Source organism: Mobula hypostoma, chromosome 12, assembly GCF_963921235.1.
Source record: "Mobula hypostoma chromosome 12, sMobHyp1.1, whole genome shotgun sequence".
NCBI lineage: Eukaryota > Metazoa > Chordata > Chondrichthyes > Myliobatiformes > Myliobatidae > Mobula > Mobula hypostoma.
In genome coordinates, this window is record NC_086108.1 from 16,664,966 (window position 1) to 16,685,385 (window position 20,420).

General features: G+C 43.3%; 1 protein-coding gene across 1 annotated transcript in view; it reads right to left on the minus strand.

The window, feature by feature from the left end:
- Positions 1-20,420, minus strand: part of LOC134354636 (xenotropic and polytropic retrovirus receptor 1 homolog) — a 411,898-nt gene that overhangs the window by 105,253 nt on the left and 286,225 nt on the right. The window lies entirely within an intron of this gene.

Below are 20,420 nucleotides of genomic sequence, written 5' to 3' on the forward strand. Positions count from 1 at the left end.
CCCAACCTCTGGCACTCTGACCTCCATCATATTAAATAATAATCGTTATCTGCAGCAAAAAACAAGCAATTAAGTAGAGAAGACTGATAGATTAAGCATAAAGAGGCCGACGTCTTCCTCTAAAATTAAGAAAATCACTTTCTGACAATATCTAGACAATAAGAGATCATTTGTGCACCCAGGATTCACTCAAGCATTTTCAAAAAAATGCGTGGTAAGTCATGTTTGACCAATCTGTTGGAGTTTTTCGAGGAGGTTACCAGGAAAGTGGATGAAGGGAAGGCAGTGGATATTGTCTACATGGACTTCAGTAAGGCCTTTGACAAGGTCCCGCATTGGAGGTTAGTTAGGAAAATTCAGTCGCTAGGTATACATGGAGAGGTGGTAAATTGGATTAGACATTGGCTCGATGGAAGAAGCCAGAGAGTGGTGGTAGAAAATTGCTTCTCTGAGTGGATGCCTGTGACTAGTGGTGTGCCACAGGGATCCATTGTTATTTGTCATCTATATCAATGATCTGGATGATGATGTGGCAAATTGGATCAGCAAGTTTGCTGATGATACAAAGATTGGAGGTGTACTAGACAGTGAGGAAGGTTTTCAGAGCCTGCAGAGGGACTTGGACCATCTGGAAAAATGGGCTGAAAAATGGCAGATGGAGTTTAATACTAACAAGTGTGAGGTATTGCACGTTGGAAGGACAAACCAACGTAGAACATACAGGGTTAATGGTAAGGCACTGAGGAGTGCAGTGGAACAGAGGGATCTGGGAATACAGATACAAAATTCCCTAAAAGTGTCGTCACAGGTAGATAGGGTCGTAAAGAGAGCTTTTGGTACATTGGCCTTTATTAATCAAAGTATTGAGTATAAGAGCTGGAATGTTATGATGAGGTTCTATAAGGCATTTGTGAGGCTGAATCTGGAGTATTGTGTTCAGTTTTGGTCACCAAATTACAGGAAGGATATAAATAAGGTTGAAAGAGTGCAGAGAAGGTTTACAAGGATGTTGCCGGGACTTGAGAAACTCAGTTACAGAGAAAGGTTGAATAGGTTAGGACTTTATTCCCTGGAGCGTAGAAGAATGAGGGGAGATTTGATAGAGGTATATAAAATTATGATGGGTATAGATAGAGTGAATGCAAGCAGGCTTTTTCCACTGAGGCAAGGGGAGGAAAAAACCAGAGGACATGGGTTAAGGGTGAGGGGGGAAAAGTTTAGAGGGAACATTAGGGTGGGCTTCTTCACACAGAGAGTGGTGGGAGTATGGAATGAGCTGCCAGACAAGGTGGTAAATGCGGGTTCTTTTTTAACATTTAAGAATAAATTGGACAGATACATGGATGGGAGGTGTATGGAGAGATATGGTCCGTGTGCAGGTCAGTGAGACTAGGCAGAAAATGGTTCGGCACAGCCAAGAAGGGCCAAAGGGCCTGTTTCTGTGCTGTAGTTTCTATGGTATGGTTAGTTTCTATGAGTAAATGGCCAATATTTGCTCATTAAATTGTAAAACCTCATCCATAGCCCTAAATAAAAACAAGTTAACAGCAAGCAACACACACAAAATGCTGGTGGAATGCAGCAGGCCAGACAGCATCCATAGGAAGAAGCACCCTTTCGTCACCCTCAACTGTTTCCTGTGGCAGAGAATTCCACAGATTCACCACTCTCTGAGATCAGGGGGTATGGAGAGAAGGCAGGTACAGGGTTCTGAGTTGGATGATCAGCCATGATCATACTGAATGGCGGTGCCGGCTCAAAGGGCCGAATGGCCTACTCCTGCGCCTATTTTCTATGTTTCTATGTTTCCATGTCAGGACTCGGCCTGAAACGTCGACTGTGCTTCTTCCTATGGATGTTGTCTGGCCTGCTGCGTTCCACCAGCATTTTGCGTGTGTTGCTTGAATTTCCAGCATCTGCCGATTTCCTCGTGTTTGTGAAGTTAACAGCAAGATGGTTTTTGATTTAAAAAGTCAGTGAATCATGGGGGTCAATTCACTATTGATGGGATAAAGAATGCACTATTTCTTGAATGTACATTTCTGGCTATTGCAGTGGTCTGTGTTTCAGCTGAAAAATGAACATCTATTTAAGCAACACACACAAAATGCTGGAGGAACTCAGCAGGTCAGGTAGCATCTTTGGAAATGAATGAACAGCTGGTGTTTCAGGCCAAGACCCTTCCTATGGACTGGGAAGGAAGGGGGAAGACGTCAGAATAAAAAGATGGGAGGAGAGGTAGCAAGGAGGTGATAAGTGAAGCCAGGTGGGTGGGAAAGATAAAGGGCTGGAGAAGAAAGAATCTGATAGTAAGGGAGAGTGGAGTGTAACAGAAAGGGAAGAAGGAGGGGAGGTGATAGGCAAGTGAGGAGAAGGGTAAGAGGCCAGAGCAGGGAATTGAAGAGGTGGGAAGGGGATTGGAAAAAAAACTCAGAAGGTATTTATTATTTAAGTAATACTATAAATATATTGTTTGATTAAGCAGTCTTGTTCATTTAAATAATTCACTATGGGTTATATCTAAAAACACATAAGTTGCATACGTCATGACGCTACCACATGATACGTGCATACCTCACTTAAAGTGAACACAAAGATTCGCATTTTTCAACTCTCCTGTTTTAAATTGAATTAGTTTAATGTTTTGTAGTTACAAAACATAACAGTGGTCTTTGGGGTATCTTAAAACAAACCTGAGACAGCTACCAACCTGTTGAAGCACAATAGGACAGCGGTCCCCAGGTACCGGGCCGCAAAGCATGTGATACCGGGCCGTGAGGAAACGATATGAGTCAGCTACACCTTTCCTCATTCTTGTTGAACTTGAACATAGGTTTCATAGGAACGCTCTACCTTAGTGGGGTAGAGCCCAATATATGGGATGTCCTGGCAAATACGGGACAGTTGGCAACCCTATGATCGCATCTTTCAACTCTCCTGTTTTAAACTGAATTAGTTTAATGTTTTGTAGTTACAGAACAAAACAGTGGTGATGCGGCATCTTTAAAACAAACCTGAGACAGCTACCAACCTGTTGAAGCACAATAAGACAGCGGTCCCCAACCACCGGGCCGCAAAGCATGTGCTACTGGGCCGTGAGGAAACCATATAAGTCAGCTGCACCTTTCCTCATTCCCTGTCACGCACTGTTGAACTTGAACATAGGGTGGCCAACTGTCCCGTATATGCCAGGACATCTCGTATATTGGGCTCTATCCCACTAAGGTAGAGCGTTCCTATGAAACCGTTCGTGCCGAAATCGAGTAAAGCGAAGAAGCAATTACCATTAACTTATATGGGAAACATTTTTGAGCATTCCCAGACCTAAAAAATAACCTACCAAATCATACCAAATAACACATAAAACCGAAAATATGATAAATACACAGCAGATATAAAGTAGAAATAATCTATGTACAGTGTAGTCGGGAAGATGAAGGCAAAACCGATTTGTGGGGGAGAAAAATCGGCACATACACACACCACACAGGTGCTCGCGCAAGGCTTCATGGTCATGGTAGTCTTTCCTGGGGTAAAGTGTCCTGGGATTTGACTGCTACTTTTGTCCCTTATTTGGGAGTGAGAAAGTTGGCAACCTTAACTGTAAAAGACATGTTGAGGTGAGTTTAACCCTACTTGAACACACCCCCCCCACCCCAGTTGGCCGGTCCGCAAGAATATTGTCAATATTAAACCGGTCCGCGGTGCAAAAAAGGTTGGGGACCGCTGCAATAAGACATTCAATTTAAAAAGAAGCTTAGTGAGGAACAGCCAAGTGGCTCATGTATACTGAGCTAATTCAACAGTATTTTGAAACAAATTAAATATCCAATGACAAAACGAGTATCAATTTTGCTGAGTGAATTGGGTTTAAAAGTATACAGTTTGCTTCGCAGTTTGACTGCTCCAATCAAACCAGCCAAAATGAGCTTTGCTGATATCATGAAAACAATGCCGGACATTTAAAACCAAAACCATTGTTGATTGCAGAATACTTTAGGTTTCCATAAGCAGAACAAGGGAGGTCCATTGCAGCGTATGTGGCTGAATTGAAGAGATTATTTGAGCATTGTCAGCTTGGTGCACTGAGAGATTGTGTAGTTTTTGAAATCTTAAAAGAAAGCACTCAAAAATAGCTCCTAACTGAAGCATAATGCACATTTAAAAGAACAATCGAAATAGCAGTATCAGTGGAAATAGCAGACACAGACACAATTCAGGAGAATGAGGGGGGATCTCATAGAAACATTACGAATGTTAAAAGGCCTGAACAGATTAGATATGGCAAAGTTATTTCTCATGGTAGCGGATTCTAGGACAAGAGGGCACGACTTCAGGATTGAAGGACGTCCTTTTAGAACTGAGATGCGGAGAAATTACTTTAGTCAGAGGGTGGTAAATCTGTGAAATTTGTTGCCGTGAGCGGCTGTGGAGGCCAAGTCATTGGGTGTACTTAAGGCAGAGATAGATAGGTTTTTGATTAGCCAGGGCATCAAAGGGTATGACTGGAAGAATTGGATCAGCCCATGACTGAATGGCGGAGCAGACTCGATAGGCCGAATGGCCTACTTCTGCTCCTATATCTTATGGTCTTATGGCAGTTGAGTTGCAGTCAGGAATGAAAGTGAACGTGAACAAATTGCAAATTCTAAACAAAAACCTGACTGGCCGAACAAATTGTGTTATCGTTGTGGCAGGGGCTCACATATATCAAACTAATGCAGGTTTAAAGACGAAACCTGTAAAAAAAAATGCAACGAACTAGGCCACATACAAAGTTGGACAATAATAAATGGACTGCGCAGAAAAGAGAAAAGGATAAGAAGTTGCAGTTTCAAAGAGCCCTAATCTGCACACTATTAATGAAAAATCTGAAAATGAAGAGAGATTCCCTTTTTATTGCTGGTGAGATCACTCTACTACAGAGAGGAGAGACTATCTTTTTAATACTGGAGAGATTGCTCTGCTATGGAGAGGGGAGACTGCCTTTTTTTTAATCACTGGTGAGATCACTCTTCTATGGAGAGGGAGAATACTGACCAGGTTTTCTGCATTTTGAATGTGGACTTGGGACTATGGATTTTTTTTTTCTGGCTTAGTTTTTTGTATTCTGTGTTTTTCAACTCATCTTTCTCATATTTTTGTGTGTGGGGTAGGGGGATCTCTGGAGGGAGGGGTTGATGTGCCTGTTCTGTTTTTGTTTGTTTTATTATGCAGAGAGGAGGAATTTGGAGTTTGACTGTTTTTTACTTTCTTGGTTTTGTGGCTATCTGGAGAAGAAGAAGAGTTGTATACTTTGATAATAAATGAACCCTTGAGTCACACAGGACGGGTAACCTTGAAATTTAGAAAGTGAAAACTAACGATAGACAAGCAATATAGCTTACATCAGAAGAGAATGGGAACTTAATTAATATGAAATTGGACATTGGCTGTATAAGTCAATCCATAAAAAGATACAGAACTGAAGCCTGTAGATATTCAGCTAAGAACTTACACTGGAGAAAAGATAACTCCTGTGGGAATGACATTTGTAACAGTGAGATACACAATCAACAAGTCACATTATGCTTGTACGTGGTAAGAACAGGAGGGCCAGCATTATGGGGGTGTGATGGGCTGAGACAACTACAACTTGATTAGCGATCCATCCACCATTTGCATGCCACATCCCCTGCAACGCAGTCAACTAAAAGTGAATTAAGGAAGATACTTGTTCAGTTAAATCATTACGTCAGAACGAGAATGGGATTAGGAATTAAAATGGTAGGCCACTGGGAAATTTTGCTTTCGTTGGATGGAGCAGAGGTGCTCGATAAAGTGGTCCCCCATTTTACGACGGGTCTCATGAATGTAGAGGAGGTCGCATCAGGAGCAATAGATAACCTCAGCAGATTTGCAGGTGAAGTGTTGCCTCACCTGGATGGACTGTTTGGAGTCCTGAATGAAGGTAAGGCAGGAGGTGAATGGGCAAGTGTAGCATAGACCTCCTAGATCTTGTGTGCTAGGAGGGGGATTAGTAGATGAAAGGAAGAATGGACAAAGGCATCATGGAGGGAGTGATCCCTGTGGAAAGTAGAGAGTGCAGTTGGGGGTAGGTAAAGATAATGATTGGTGGTAGGATCCCATTGACAGTGGCAGAAGTTAAGCAGAATGATATCCCTTTTCTTCTATTCCCCAAACTGACCTCCTACCTCTTCTCTTCACCTGCCTATCACCTCCCCCGGTGCCCCTCCTTCTTCCCTTCCTCCCATGATCCACTCTCTTCTCCTATCAGATTTCTTCAGCCTTTAAACTTCCCCACCTACCTGGTTTCACCAATCACCTTCTAGGTAGTTCTCCTTCCCCTTCCTTCCCTGTACTGAGCATGGGTCTCCACCTGAAACATTGACTGTTTATTCATTTCCATCCATGCTGCCTGACCTGCTGAGTTCCTTCAGTATTTTGTGTGTATTGCTCTGGACTTCCAGAATCTACAGAATCTCGTGTTTATCCACTTAAGTAGATCTCATTAACAAAATGTTTCATAATTCTAAGAACTTAAACCTTCTAACAAAAAGTATGCTGCTTTAAGAAACTGAAATGATGTCATCCACACTTCTTTTACCAGATCTTTCTCCACGGCAGAATCTAGGTCAAGAGCACTCCAGTAGAACAGATAGATTTACAAACCAACAGAGATATGATTTCTATTAAAATACTAACTAGACTTCAGGACATAGACAGTGAAGTAGATAATTTTGAGTTCTATCCTATGTTCTTTCAAATTATTTCCTGCCTGTATGGCATCCCCATGGAATCATGCCTGATATAAAATGTACTGTTAAAAAACTTAGATTAAATTAGGAATTTCAAGAGATATGGGTCTATGGAGCAGAGCAGTAAAGGATGAGGTAAGAGAGGAGCCACGATCTTAATGAATGGTGGAGCAGGCTGACTTCTGTTTCTATTACTTCTCAAATATTTAGGAAACCATGTCCTTACAAAGTCTTTGTGCATGTCACTGACTTATTTCTTTTGTCATTATATATTTTGCATGAGCAAAGTATAGTTCACACAGGATTATCTAGTTTCATAATATCTCTGAAAACAAAATGACATTTCCATTAATACCTGCACTCACTCCCAATACTCCTGCTTGAATCATTGAGAATTCCCTTTATAATACTGGAAAATACTGTGAGAATCTTTTTCATTCTGAGGTTTCCTACCTGATTTAGTGTTCTGTGAATTTCTTGACTCTTTACTACTACCAAACTTTTAAAGTGGACATTATAGCATAAAAGTCACAAAATGATGAAACTAGCCTAACTTTGTATATACTATACAAAGCTGGACAATCATTTCATATTTTACCTATTCAAATTAAAATTTCAATTTTGATTGGAAAAGGGCTTCTTGAGTCCTGAAGAAGGATCTCAGCCTGAAATGTTGACCGTTTATTCATTTCCATAGATGCTGCCTGTCTACTGAGTTCCTCGAGCAGTCTGTGTGTGTTGCTTTGGATTCCCAGCATCTGCAGAATTTTAATTCTTTAGATTTATTTGGCTACAGAGCTATCTACATCGTTTAACATTTCACAACAGATGATTAGGTAATTTTACTGAGTGTATTTACCATAAATTCTACCTGAAAAGAGAGAACTTAGATATGTGCACATCTTATATGACTTGAAATTTTCCATAACAAAGTGCTTCAGAATTGATAAGTATTTTGACAAACAATTAATTTTGACAAAGGAAGTTCTTTTCTTCAAATGATGTTAACATCAAGTCAACATGGTAGACTCCCCTTCCCATTCAACATTCACACCATGACTCCCAGGTTGCTCTTACATCATTAAATGTTCCAACAGGAACTGTCCTTTGTTATTCAAATAACAAGCCATGGGTGACAAAGGACATTAAGGACATCCTGAACGCTAAAAAGAGGGTGCTTAGAGATGGAAATAGGGAGGAGCTGAGGGCAATACAGAGGGACATGAAAGCCAGGATCGGGGAGGCTAAAGACAGGTACAGGAGGGAGCTTGAGTGGAAACTCCAGCAGAACAACATGAGAGAGGTCTGGAGGGGGATGAGGACCATCACTGGGTTCCGGCAAACTAGCAACAGAGGAGCTGAAGGCAGTGTGGACAGGGCCAATGAATTTAACCTGTTCTTTAACAGATTTGACATTGTGGCCCCTGCCCATCCCCCACATGAGCCAACTGTTGTCGGCCCCCAACCAACACATATTCTACTCTCCCCTCCTACCCCTCCTCACAGTCCCCACCCTGCTCTCATGACTATACCCCTTCCCCACACGAAACCACCACGGTGGGCTTCACAGCTGAACAGGTGAGAAGACAGCTGAAACGTCTCAACCCAAGCAAGGCTGCAGGACCTGATGGTGTCAGTACTAGGGTGCTCAAAGCCTGTGCCCCTCAGCTATGTGGAGTACTTTGCCATGTATTCAACCTGAGCCTGAGGCTCCGGAGGGTTCCTGTACTGTGGAAGACGTCCTGCCTCGTCCCTGTGCCGAAGACGCCGCGCCCCAGCGGCCTCAATGACTACAGACCGGTGGTATTGACCTCCCACATCATGAAGACCCTGGAGAGACTTGCTCTGGAGCTGCTCCAGCCTATGGTCAGGCCACACTTAGATCCCCTCCAGTTCACCTACCAGCCCCGACTAGGAGTTGAGGATGCCATCGTCTACCTGCTGAACCGTGTCTACGCCCACCTGGACAAGCCAGCGACCACTGTGAGGGTCATGTTTTTTGACTTCTCCAGTGCGTTCAACACCATCCGCTCTGCCCTGCTGGGGGAGAAGCCGACAGCGATGCAGGTGGATGCTTCCCTGGTATCATGGATTCTTGATTACCTGACTGGCAGACCACAGTACGTGAGCTTGCAACACTGTGTGTCCGACAGAGTGATCAGCAGCACTGGGGCTCCACAGGGGACTGTCTTGTCTCCCTTTCTCTTCACCATTTACACTTCGGACTTCAACTACAGCACAGAGTCTTGTCATCTTCAGAAGTTTTCGGATGACTGCCATAGTTGGATGCATCAACAAGGGAGATGAGGCTGAGTACAGGGCTACGGTAGGAAACTTTGTCACATGGTGTGAGCAGAATTATCTGCAGCTTAATGTGAAAAAGACTAAGGAGCTGGTGGTAGACCTGAGGACAGCTAAGGTACCGCTGACCCCTGTTTCCATCCAGGGGGTCAGTGTGGACATGGCGGAGGATTACAAATACCTGAGGATACGAATTGATGATAAACTGGACTGGTCAAAGAACACTGAGGCTGTCTACAAGAAGGGTCAGAGCCGTCTCTATTTCCTGATGAGACTGAGGTCCTTTCACATCTGCCGGACGATGTTGAGGATGTTCTACGAGTCTGTGGTGTCCAGTGCTATTATGTTTGCTGTTGTATGCTGGGGCAGCAGGCTGAGGGTAGCAGACACCAACAGAATCAACAAACTCATTCGTAAGGCCAGTGATGTTGTGGGGATGGAATGGGACTCTCTCACGGTGGTGTCTGAAAAGAGGATGCTGTCTAAGATGCGTGCCTTCTTGGTCAATGTCTCCCATCCACTACATAATGTACTGGGTGGGCACAGGAGTACATTCAGCTAGAGACTCATTCCACCGAGATGCAGCACAGAGCGTCATAGGAAGTCATTCCTGCCTGTGGCCATCAAACTTTACAACTCCTCCCTTGGAGGGTCAGACACCCCGAGTCAATAGGCTGGTCCTGGACTTATTTCATAATTTACTGGCATAATTTACATATTACTATTTAACTATTTATGGTTCTATTGCTATGTATTATTTATGGTGCAACTGTAACGAAAACCAATTTCCCCTGGGATCAATAAAGTATGACTATGACTATAAACAACTCTCCTTCTCATACCACTTTGCCATGCAATCATAGGAAGTGCTATATACGTCCTTTTATCTCTTACCATTCTACCAACCAGACACTCTTAATAGTCCTTTAAGGTGAAGCAGTGACTCACTTGTACTTCTTCGACTACAGCTCATCATTCATACCATCATCCCCTCAAAACTAATCAATAAGCTTTTAGACCTTGGCCTCTATACCTCCTTCTACAACTGGATACTTGATTTCCTCTCTTAGAGATCCCAGACAGTTGGGATTGGCAACAACGTCTCCTCCACAATCTCTATCAGCACTGATGCACCACAAGACTGTGTTCTTAGCCCCTTTTTCTACTTGCTTTATACTTAAAACTGTGAGGTTAAGCATAGCTCCAACGCCATGTTTTAGATTAGATTCAACTTTATTGTCATTGTGCCAAGTACAGATGCAAAGCAATGAAATGGATTTAGCATCTGACCAGAAATGCAAAGAATAGTGTTATTTATAAAATAACTGCAAATAAAAAAGTGCTACAGCACACAAATATAAAAGTACTGAGACAGTACAATACTGCTTATCGCTGTGATGAGAGGTTCAGCAGTGTCACAGCCTCAGGGAAGAAGCTCTTCCTGTGCTTGCTGGTGCGGAAGTGGAGACTCCTGTAGCGCCTACCAGATGGGAGGAGAGTAAAAAGTCCATGGTTAGGGCGAGATGCATCCCTGATAATGCTTTTCGCCCTGCCCAGGCAGCGTTTATGGTAGATGTTCCCAATGGTGGGCAACTGGTTGCCGATAATCCGCTGAGCAGTTTTCATCACACGCTGGAGTGCTTTGAGGTCCGATACGGGACAATTGTCATACCACACTGAGATGCAGTTGGTGAGTATGCTCTCAATGGTACAGCGGTAAAAGTCCGTCAGTATCCTGGGATAGAGGTGAGCTTTCTTCATGCTCCGCAGGAACTAAAGGCGCTGTTGCGCCTTTTTGATCAGGATGGAGGAATTCAGGTACCAGGTGAGATCTTCGGAAATGTGGACACCAAGGAATTTGAAGCTTGATACACGCTCCACTACAGTTCCGTTGATGTAGATGGGGACGTGAGTGTGACTCCTGGCACGCCTGAAGTCCACAATGATCTCCTTGGGCCAGATTGTTGTCGGCACACCATGCAGCCAGGTGCTGGACTTCGTCCCTGTAGACCATCTCATCATCCCCTCTGATCAGACCAACCACCGTGGTGTCGTCTGTGAACTTGATTATGGAGTTAGAACCATGTACAGGAACACAGTCACAGGTGAAAAGGGAGTACAGAAGAGGGCTCAGCACACAGCCTTGAGGCACGCCGGTGTTCAGGGTGAGAGTGGAGGAGGAGAGGTTGTCTAACTTAACTGATTGGGGTCTGTTAGTCAGAAAGTCCAAGGTCCAATTGCAAAGGGATACCTTGATATCATGCTGGCAAAGTTTGGTGATCAGCTTGGAGGGGATCACAGTATTGAATGCCGAACTGAAGTCAATGAACAGCATTCTGACGTAAGCATTGGGGCTGTCCAGGTAGGTCAGGGCAGAGTGAAGTGCTGTGGAGATGGCATCCTCTGTTGACCTGTTGGTGCGGTAGGCAAATTGATGGGGGTCCAGGGTAGAGGGCAGACAGGATTTCAGATGTGATAGAACCAGTCCCTCAAAGCACTTTGCAATGATGGGGGTGAGTGCAACTGGACGGAAGTCATTCAGGCCTGTGGCAGTGGGATGCTTTGGCACTGGCACGATGGTGGTGATCTAGAAGCTTGTGGGGACAACTGCCTGGGCCAAGGACAGATTAAAAATGTCCGTGAAGACCCCGGCCAACTGCCCTGCACAGACTCTGAGCACACGGCCAGGTATTTCATCCAGACCAGCTGCCTTCCGTATATTCACCATGCTCAGTGTGGCGTAAACATCGGAGGTGGAAAGTGAGAGAGGCAGTTCACCAGGTGGGAGATCCACTTTGAGGGTGACCTCCTTGTTCTCTCGATCAAAGCGAGCGTAGAAGTAATTGAGCTCATCAGGGAGGGAAGCAGAGCTGGAAGGGGGCACAGTACTAGAAGGTTTGAGGTCTGTAATGACCTGTATGCCATGCCACATGCTAGCAACAGCACTGTCACTGGCTGAATCAAAGGTGGTGACGAATCAGCTTATAGGAGGGAGAATGAAAATCTGACTGAGTGGTGCCAGAACAACCACCTCTCACTCAATGTCAGCAAGACCAAGGAGCTGATTATTGACTTCAGGTGGAGAAAACCAGCAGTCCGTAAGCTCCAATGATCTCCCTCATTGGGGGATTGGGGTGGAAATGGTCATCAGTTTTATATTCCTTGGTGTAACAGTTTCAGACGATCTGTCCTAGGCCCAGCACATAAGTGCAATTATGAAGAAAGCAAAGCAGCATCTTTACTTCCTTAGAAGTTTGCAAAGATTTGACATGGCATCTTAAACCTTTGACAGACTTCTATAGATGTGTTGTGGAGAATATATTGACTGGTTGCATCATATACTGGTATGGAAACACCAAAGCCCTTAAATGGAAAATCCTACAAAAAGTAGTGGATACAGCCTAGTCCATAATGGGTAAAGTCCTCTCCACCATTGAGCTCAACTACATGGACAACAGTCGCAGGAAAGCAGCATCCACCACACAGGCCATGCTCTCTTCTTGCTGTTGCTATCAGGAAGGTACAGGAGTCTCAGGATCTACACCATCGGTTTAGGATCAGTTATTACCCTTCAACCATTGGGCTCTGACCCAGAGGGGTCAACTTCACTGAACTATTCCCACAACCTATGGACTCACATTCAAGGACTCTTCATCTCATGTTCTTGATATTTATTGTTTATCTATTTATTATTATTAAATGTTTGCTGTCTTTTGCACATTGGCTGTTTGTCCATCCTGTTGGGTGCAGTCTTTCATTGGGTGCATAAATTTACTGTTTATGCTACAAAAAAGTGAATCTCAGAGTTGTATATGATTACCTCTATGTACTTTGATAATAAATTTATTTTGCACTTTGAATCTAGTGTACTGCATACAATGTTTACAATCTGGTCTCCTCTGTACTGGAGAAACCAAACAGAGATTATGCCATTGCTATGAGGAACACCTGTGTTTAGTCTGTAAGGGTGACCCTGAGCTTTCTGCTACCCATCAGTTTAATTCTCTATCCTTTGTCACATTGACTCTTCTGTATGTGACCTCCTGCATTGTTACAAGGAGACTCAACATAAACCTGAAGAACAACTTATCTTCTATCTGCGCATATTGACCTAGAACTCCCCATGACAAAATGCCTCAAAATGTATGTATAATTTAATGAACAACCCTAATCTAGATAAGTCACTTATTATATGATAATGAAGCCAGCTTGTCTTCATGTGGGATGCGGGCTAGGGTTTATTCAAACTAATGACCTCATCCATCCAACCAACAGGAGCCATGTGAATCACATCTAGATAGTATTCAAATCAACCATAATTAGCACGCTCATGAAGACTTGTGGCTTCTCCAGCAAAATACACATTTTATTTGTTCAATATGTTTGATGACTGCAATGAGAAGATTCAGGAACTAATGAATAAAAAATGCAATGCATTCTTGGACTATAAAAGGAAAATTTGAACAGGCTGGAGTTCAACAGAGAACTGTAACTTTAAGCATAGATAACAAGTAGAAACAGCACAGGAGGTGCAGTAACTTGTACCATGACATGCAGTGTGCCTTCAGCAATGTCAAGGCCCAAATATTCAAGGACTCACTCCAATGACAGCTAAGAACAAAAGTAAACTTATCAAGCACAGAGACGCAGTTAGTGCTTGCAGGAGGAACAACTCAAACAACTCCTCATGAGTGTTCTTGATACATTTCCATCATTTGACTGGTAAGAGACTGAAAATACCAGATGCCAAACAGGCCCTCAAGAGCAGCTGAAGTTCTAATACTTGGCAGAGAGAAAGTTCCATCACAAATTCACAATCATAATTCCCATGTTTGGGAAGAGGAGAACATACGAGTGGATTTCAATAAATCTACAATCATGACCATTTTCAACAAAGGAGAGAAGTCCAACAGTGTTGATTACAGAGGAACTCTGTTATCTGCCACAGGGAAAGTTTCACCAAGGTCTTCAACAGCTGTCTCCTTCCAGTGGCTCAAAGCTGCTCTCCATATTACAATGTGGGTTCTATCCCTCTAGAGACCCAACAAACGTGATTTTCAACATGTGTCAAATCCAAGAATAATGCATCAGCCACTACATATAGCTTTGGCCTCACAAGAGATTTAACTTCAGTTATCAAGTGGGATTGCAGAGCTTCATTCTCAAATTTGCCTATCTGTAGAAATTCACCTCCATCTTACGTATACTTGCCATGATCGTAACCAGATTCTCGGTATTCCCAATCTCAGTGCAGATTGGCATCAAGCAAGGCTGTGTCACTACGCAAGATGTTTCTCAATTTTCCTAGCCACCTGCAGAGAGCTTCCCACTGGAGAGGAGCTAATCTACATGACCAACCAATATCAACTCTACACAAGTAACAAGTTCATGTCAACTTCAGCCATTGAGCTTGAGTTGTGCTCTTTAGGATGCTGACTTTCAAGCCATTGTTGATTCATTTACTGAAGCAAATGAGGGACTGGAGCATACACATAATATTTGTAAAGCTAGGCTCATTAATCCTGAAGGACTGCCTAATAAGGAAAAAAATATGCATAAAGTGCATAAAGAATGGATTGGGATCAGCTGTGATTACCAATAGTCAAAGTCAATGTCTCCTATGGACAATATTTATCTGGGTTGACACAAGACAAATAAACTGAATTCCAACAATGTCAATGCTTCACAGAGGAGCTGACAAAAACTGAAAGAGAAACAATAAAAATGACAGATTTTTAGTAATTCTATTCAACAAATGCTCATTTCAGTGGGTAAATACCATTACTTGAACACATTACCAGGACAGTTTTTTGGTTTAGACATTTGATCTTCTCCTATGTGACATTACTGGCTAAATACAGCTGTGAGAAACATTCATCAGCTTTTATCATTTCTGTGCTGCTTTATCAAGATAGTGTAATTACTGTTCTGTCAATCATCTACAAATGTGCAGTGTTACACTATTTCAAGTTTGGCAACCAAACATATGCCACAGTGGCTCTTCAGAAAACCAGTTACAAAAAGTAATTACACAATTGGTTTATATTCCATCAATACAACTCTTTTCCCCAGAGCATATGCAAGAATATTCCTCTGTAAATATTTATGAACTATCGATATTTCCAGTTATTACTTAAATGGACATACCTTCAATTGCTAGCCAGAAGCAATGCAATGTCTGAGTCTTACATACCCTGCTAGATTAATATTGGAGATGCCAACCCTCCCAGACTGTCTCCAGAAATTAAAGATGAACAGCATGGACACAGCTTTGAACAAATGAAATGGAGTATTTTAATACAGTTCTAAAAGTATTCGGTGCTGTGGTGGCTTGATGCTATTACAGCTCAGGACATTTGGAATTCAATTCAGGTGCTGTTCTGTAAGGAGTCTCTGTATGTTATCTCAGCAGAATGTGTGGGTTTCCTCCCTCAGTCCAAAGACGTACAGGGTAGCTTAACTGGTTATCGCAAGTTATCATGTGATTAGGTTTGGGTTAATCTGGTCTGTCGGAGGTTGCTGGGGCAGCGTGGCTTGAAGGGCAGGAAGGGCCTATTCTGTGCTGTATTGCTAAATAAAATAAATAAATATTGGAAGGGGGAAGAAAGACTGCTTCATTAAGATGATCACATCAAGATACAGAATCAAAACATCAGAGAACATTAATAGCACAGAAATAGGCCCTTTGGCCCATTTAGTCCATGCCCATCTATTAATCTTGATCTGTGCTATTGATCTGAACGAAGACCACAGCCCTCCATACACTGCACATCCATGTACTTATCCAAAGTTCTCTACAATATTGAAATCGAACCTGCATCCACCACTTTCACTAGCAGCTCATTCCACACCCTCACCACCCTCTGAGTGAGATTCCCATCATATTCTTTTAAACATTTCACCGTTCATCCTTAACCCATGACCTGTATTTGTAGTCTTTTTTAACCTCAGTGGAAAAAGCCTGCTTGCATTTACCCTATCCGTACTATGTATACCTCTATCAAATCTCCCCTGATTCTCTTATGCTTCAGGGAATAAAGTGCTAACCTATTCGACCTTACCCTATAACCCTGGTTCTTAAATCCTGGCAACATCCTTGTATACTCTCTCTGCACTCTTTCAACCTTATTGATATCTTTTCTGTAAGAAAGTGACCAGAATTGCACACAACACTACAAATTAGGCCTTACCAACATCTTAAGCAATTTCAACATAACATCCCAACTCCTGTACTCAATACTTCAATCTATGAAGGCCAGTGTGCCAAAAACTCTTTTGACAACCCTATCTACCTGTAACACCACTATCTAGTAATTATGGATCTGTATTTCTAGATCCCTTTGTTCTACTGCGCTCATTGGTGTTCAACTATTCGTCATGTATGTCCTACCATGGTTTGTCATCCCAAAGTGTAACACATCATACTTATCAAGAGGTGTGACAACAAACCAAGTTATCAGAAGATTGATGCTGATGAGAGAGATAAGGGAGACAATGGAGAAACATTCAAAATGCTAATAAGAGAGAACAGAGAGTTTAACGAGAAAGAAACACATTTCAGAGTATTGACGGACCGGTTGCTTTGAACCTGAACTGTCTGAAGTTTGATGGACAGGCGATACCCCACCAGGGGGATAAAAAGAACAGATTCGCTAAGGCACGACACACACCACGAGATCACGAGATAACGAGACCCTGGAAGAGCAGTGTGCCCCACAAGTTGGTGGGAGTTGGAGGTCTGGTTCGAGGGAACCGACCATAGACTGACAGGGTGAAAAGGTACGATCGGCGGGAACCTGGTGTGTGTGTCCGCCCTTGCCTGGGTGCCGGGTTCACTGCAGAAGAACAGTTGTATCCAGAACGGAGGGGTCACAGTCGGTGACCACAGAAGACATAAAAAAGGGTCCGCCCGAAAGCCAACTGCAAAGAACATCAAAGGTCTGCTGAATCAGATTTGCATATCTCTCTCTCTCTCCCTCCAACGGCACAACAGCGATTACTGCAAACTGCACTCAGCTGAACTGAACTCTACATCACTTGAGACTGATCATTTTACCCCTAGAGTGCGATAGAGCTTGATTGATTCCTATTCCCCTAGTTCTGTGCACATGTGTATTTTATCATTGCTAAACTGTTGCATTTATATCCGTACGATTAGAGTACTGTGTTACTTATTTCTTTAATAAAACTTTATTAGCTTCCAGTAATCCAGACTCCAACTAAGTGGTCCATTTCTGCTGGTTTGGCAACCCAGTTACGAGGTACATAACAGAGGCTACCAAGGTTTTTTCAGATATATAAAGAGTTAAAGAGAGGCAAGAACGGATATTGAAATGCTGGAAAATGACGCTGGAAGGGTACAGTGCCGGTAAAAAGTATTCACCCCCACTTGGAAGTTTTCATGTTTTTTTTGTTTTATAACATTGAATCACAGTGGATTTAACTTGTTCTTTTTAATACTGATCAACAGATCTTTTGCGTCAAAGTGAAAATAGATTTCTATAAAGTGATCTCAATTAATTACAAGTATACAACACAAAATAATTGTTTGTAGAAGTATTCACCCTCTTTAATAAGACAAACCAAATCATCAATGGTACAACTAATTGGTTTTAGAAGTCACATAATTAGTCAATTGGAAATCTGGTTTTGGAGACCCCTTATGCAGTCAAAGTAACTCAATTGATTGTAGTATCTGTACACCTGTATCTGGAAGGCCCAACTGCTGATGAGTCAGTATTCTGACAAAAACTGCACCATGAGAACACTCCAAGCAACTCCGCGAAATGGTTATTGAAAAGCACAAGTCAGGAGATGGATACAAGAAAATTTCCAAGTCACTGAATATCCCTTGGAGTATAGATAAGTTAATCATCAAGAAATGGCAAGTTCCTCCTGCATTTTGCATGAGTCTGTAGAAAGACTTGGACAGATTGGGGGAATGGGCGAAGATGTGGTAGATGGAATATACTGTAGCAAAGTGTGCGATCATGAACTTTGGTAGAAGAAATAAAGGTGTGGACAATTTTCTAAACGGGTAGAAAATTCAAAAGGGGAGTTGCAAAAAGGGACTTGGGAGTCCCTGTGTAGGATTCCCTGATGGGTAATTTGCAGATTGAGTCAGTGGTAAGGAAGGCAAATGGAATGTTAGTATTCATTTCAAGATGATTAGAATATCAGAGCAACAATGAATGCCGAGGCTTTATAAGGTGTTGGTCAGACTGTACTCAGAGTACTGTGAACAGTTTTGAGCCTCTTATCTAAGAAAGGATGTGCTGGCATTGGCGAGGAGGTTCACAAGAATGATTCTAGGAATGAAAGAGTTAATGTACGAGGAGCATTTGATAACTCTGGGCCTGTATTTATTGGAGTTTAGAAGAATGGTGGGTGGATCTCATAGAAACCTATCAAATAATGAAAGGGTGATACAGTGTGGATGTGAAGAAGATGTTTCCCATCATGGGTGAGTCCAGGAATAGAGAGCATAGCGTCAGGCTGGAAGGACATCCACTTAGAACAGACATGAGAAGGAATTTCTTTAGCCGGAGGGTGACGAATCTTTGGAATTTATTGCCACGGACTGTTGTGGAGGCCATGTATATTTAAAGCAGAGATTGATAGGTTCTTGGTTAGTCAGAGCATTAAAGGTTATGGGGAGAAGGCAGGAGAATGGGATAATAAATCAGCCATGATGGAATGGTGGAGTAGACTTGATGGGCCAAGTGGCCTAATTCTGCTTCTATGTCTTCTGGTCTTATGGTGTGCATTAAATTCCATACGTCATTTTTCAGCACATTTTTCCAGCTGGTCCAGATTCCGCTACAAGCTTTGATAGTTTTTCTTGATGTCCACTATACCCCCAACCTTGTGGCATCTGCATATTTGCTAATCTCATTTACTACGTTATCACAGTTGATATAAATGACAAGGTACAGGAGGAAGCTTGAGTGGAAACTCCAGCAGAACAACATGAGAGAGGTCTGGAGGGGGATGAGGACTATCACTGGGTTCCGGCAAACTAGCAAGAGGAGCTGAAGGCAGTGTGGACAGGGCCAATGAAGTTAACCTGTTCTTTAACAGATTTGACATTGTGGCCCCTGCCCATCCCCCACATGAGCCATCTGTTGTCAGCCCCCAACCAACACATATTCCACTCTCCCCTCCTACCCCTCTTCACAGTGCCCCACCCTGCTCTCATGACTATACCCCTTCCCCACATGAAACCACCACGGTGGGCTTCACAGCTGAAACGTCTCAACCCAAGCAAGGCTGCAGGACCAGATGGTGTCAGTACCAGGGTGCTCAAAGCCTGTGCCCCTCAGCTATGTGGAGTACTTCGCCATGTACTCAACCTGAGCCTGAGGCTCCAGAGGGTTCCTGTACTGTGGAAGACGTCCTGCCTCGTCCGTGTCGAAGACGCCGTGCCGCAGCGGCCTCAATGATTACAGACCGGTGGTATTGACCTCCCACATCATGAAGACCCTGGAGAGACTTGCTCTGGAGCTGCTCCAGCCTATGGTCAGGCCACACTTAGATCCCATCCAGTTCACCTACCAGCCCCGACTAGGAGTTGAGGATGCCATCGTCTATCTGCTGAACCGTGTCTACGCCCACCTGGACAAGCCAGCAACCACTGTGAGGGTCATGTTTTTTGACTTCTCCAGTGCATTCAACACCATCCGCCCTGCCCTGCTGGGGGAGAAGCTGACAGCAATGCAGGTGGATGCTTCCCTGGTATCATGGATTCTTGATTATCTGACTGGCAGACCACAGTACGTGTGCTTGCAACACTGTGTGTCCAACAGAGTGATCAGCAGCACTGGGGCTCCACAGGGGACTGTCTTGTCTCCCTTTCTCTTCGCCATTTACACTTCGGACTTCAACTACCTCACAGAGTCTTGTCATCTTCAGAAGTTTTCGGATGACTCTGCCATAGTTGGATGCATCAACAAGGGAGATGAGGCTGAGTACAGGGCTAAGGTAGGAAACTTTGTCACATGGTGTGAGCAGAATTATCTGCAGCTTAATGTGAAAAAGACTAAGGAGCTGGTGGTAGACCTGAGGACAGCTAAAGTACTGCTGACCCCTGTTTCCATCCAGGGTGTCAGTGTGGACATGGTGGAGGATTACAAATACCTGAGGATACGAATTGACGATAAACTGGACTGATCAAAGAACACTGAGGCTGTCTACAAGAAGGGTCAGAGCCGTCTCTATTTCCTGATGAGACTGAGGTCCTTTCACATCTGCCGGACGATGTTGAGGATGTTCTACGAGTCTGTGGTGTCCAGTGCTATCATGTTTACTGTCGTGTGCTGGAGCAGCAGGCTGAGGGTAGCAGACTCCAACAGAATCAACAAA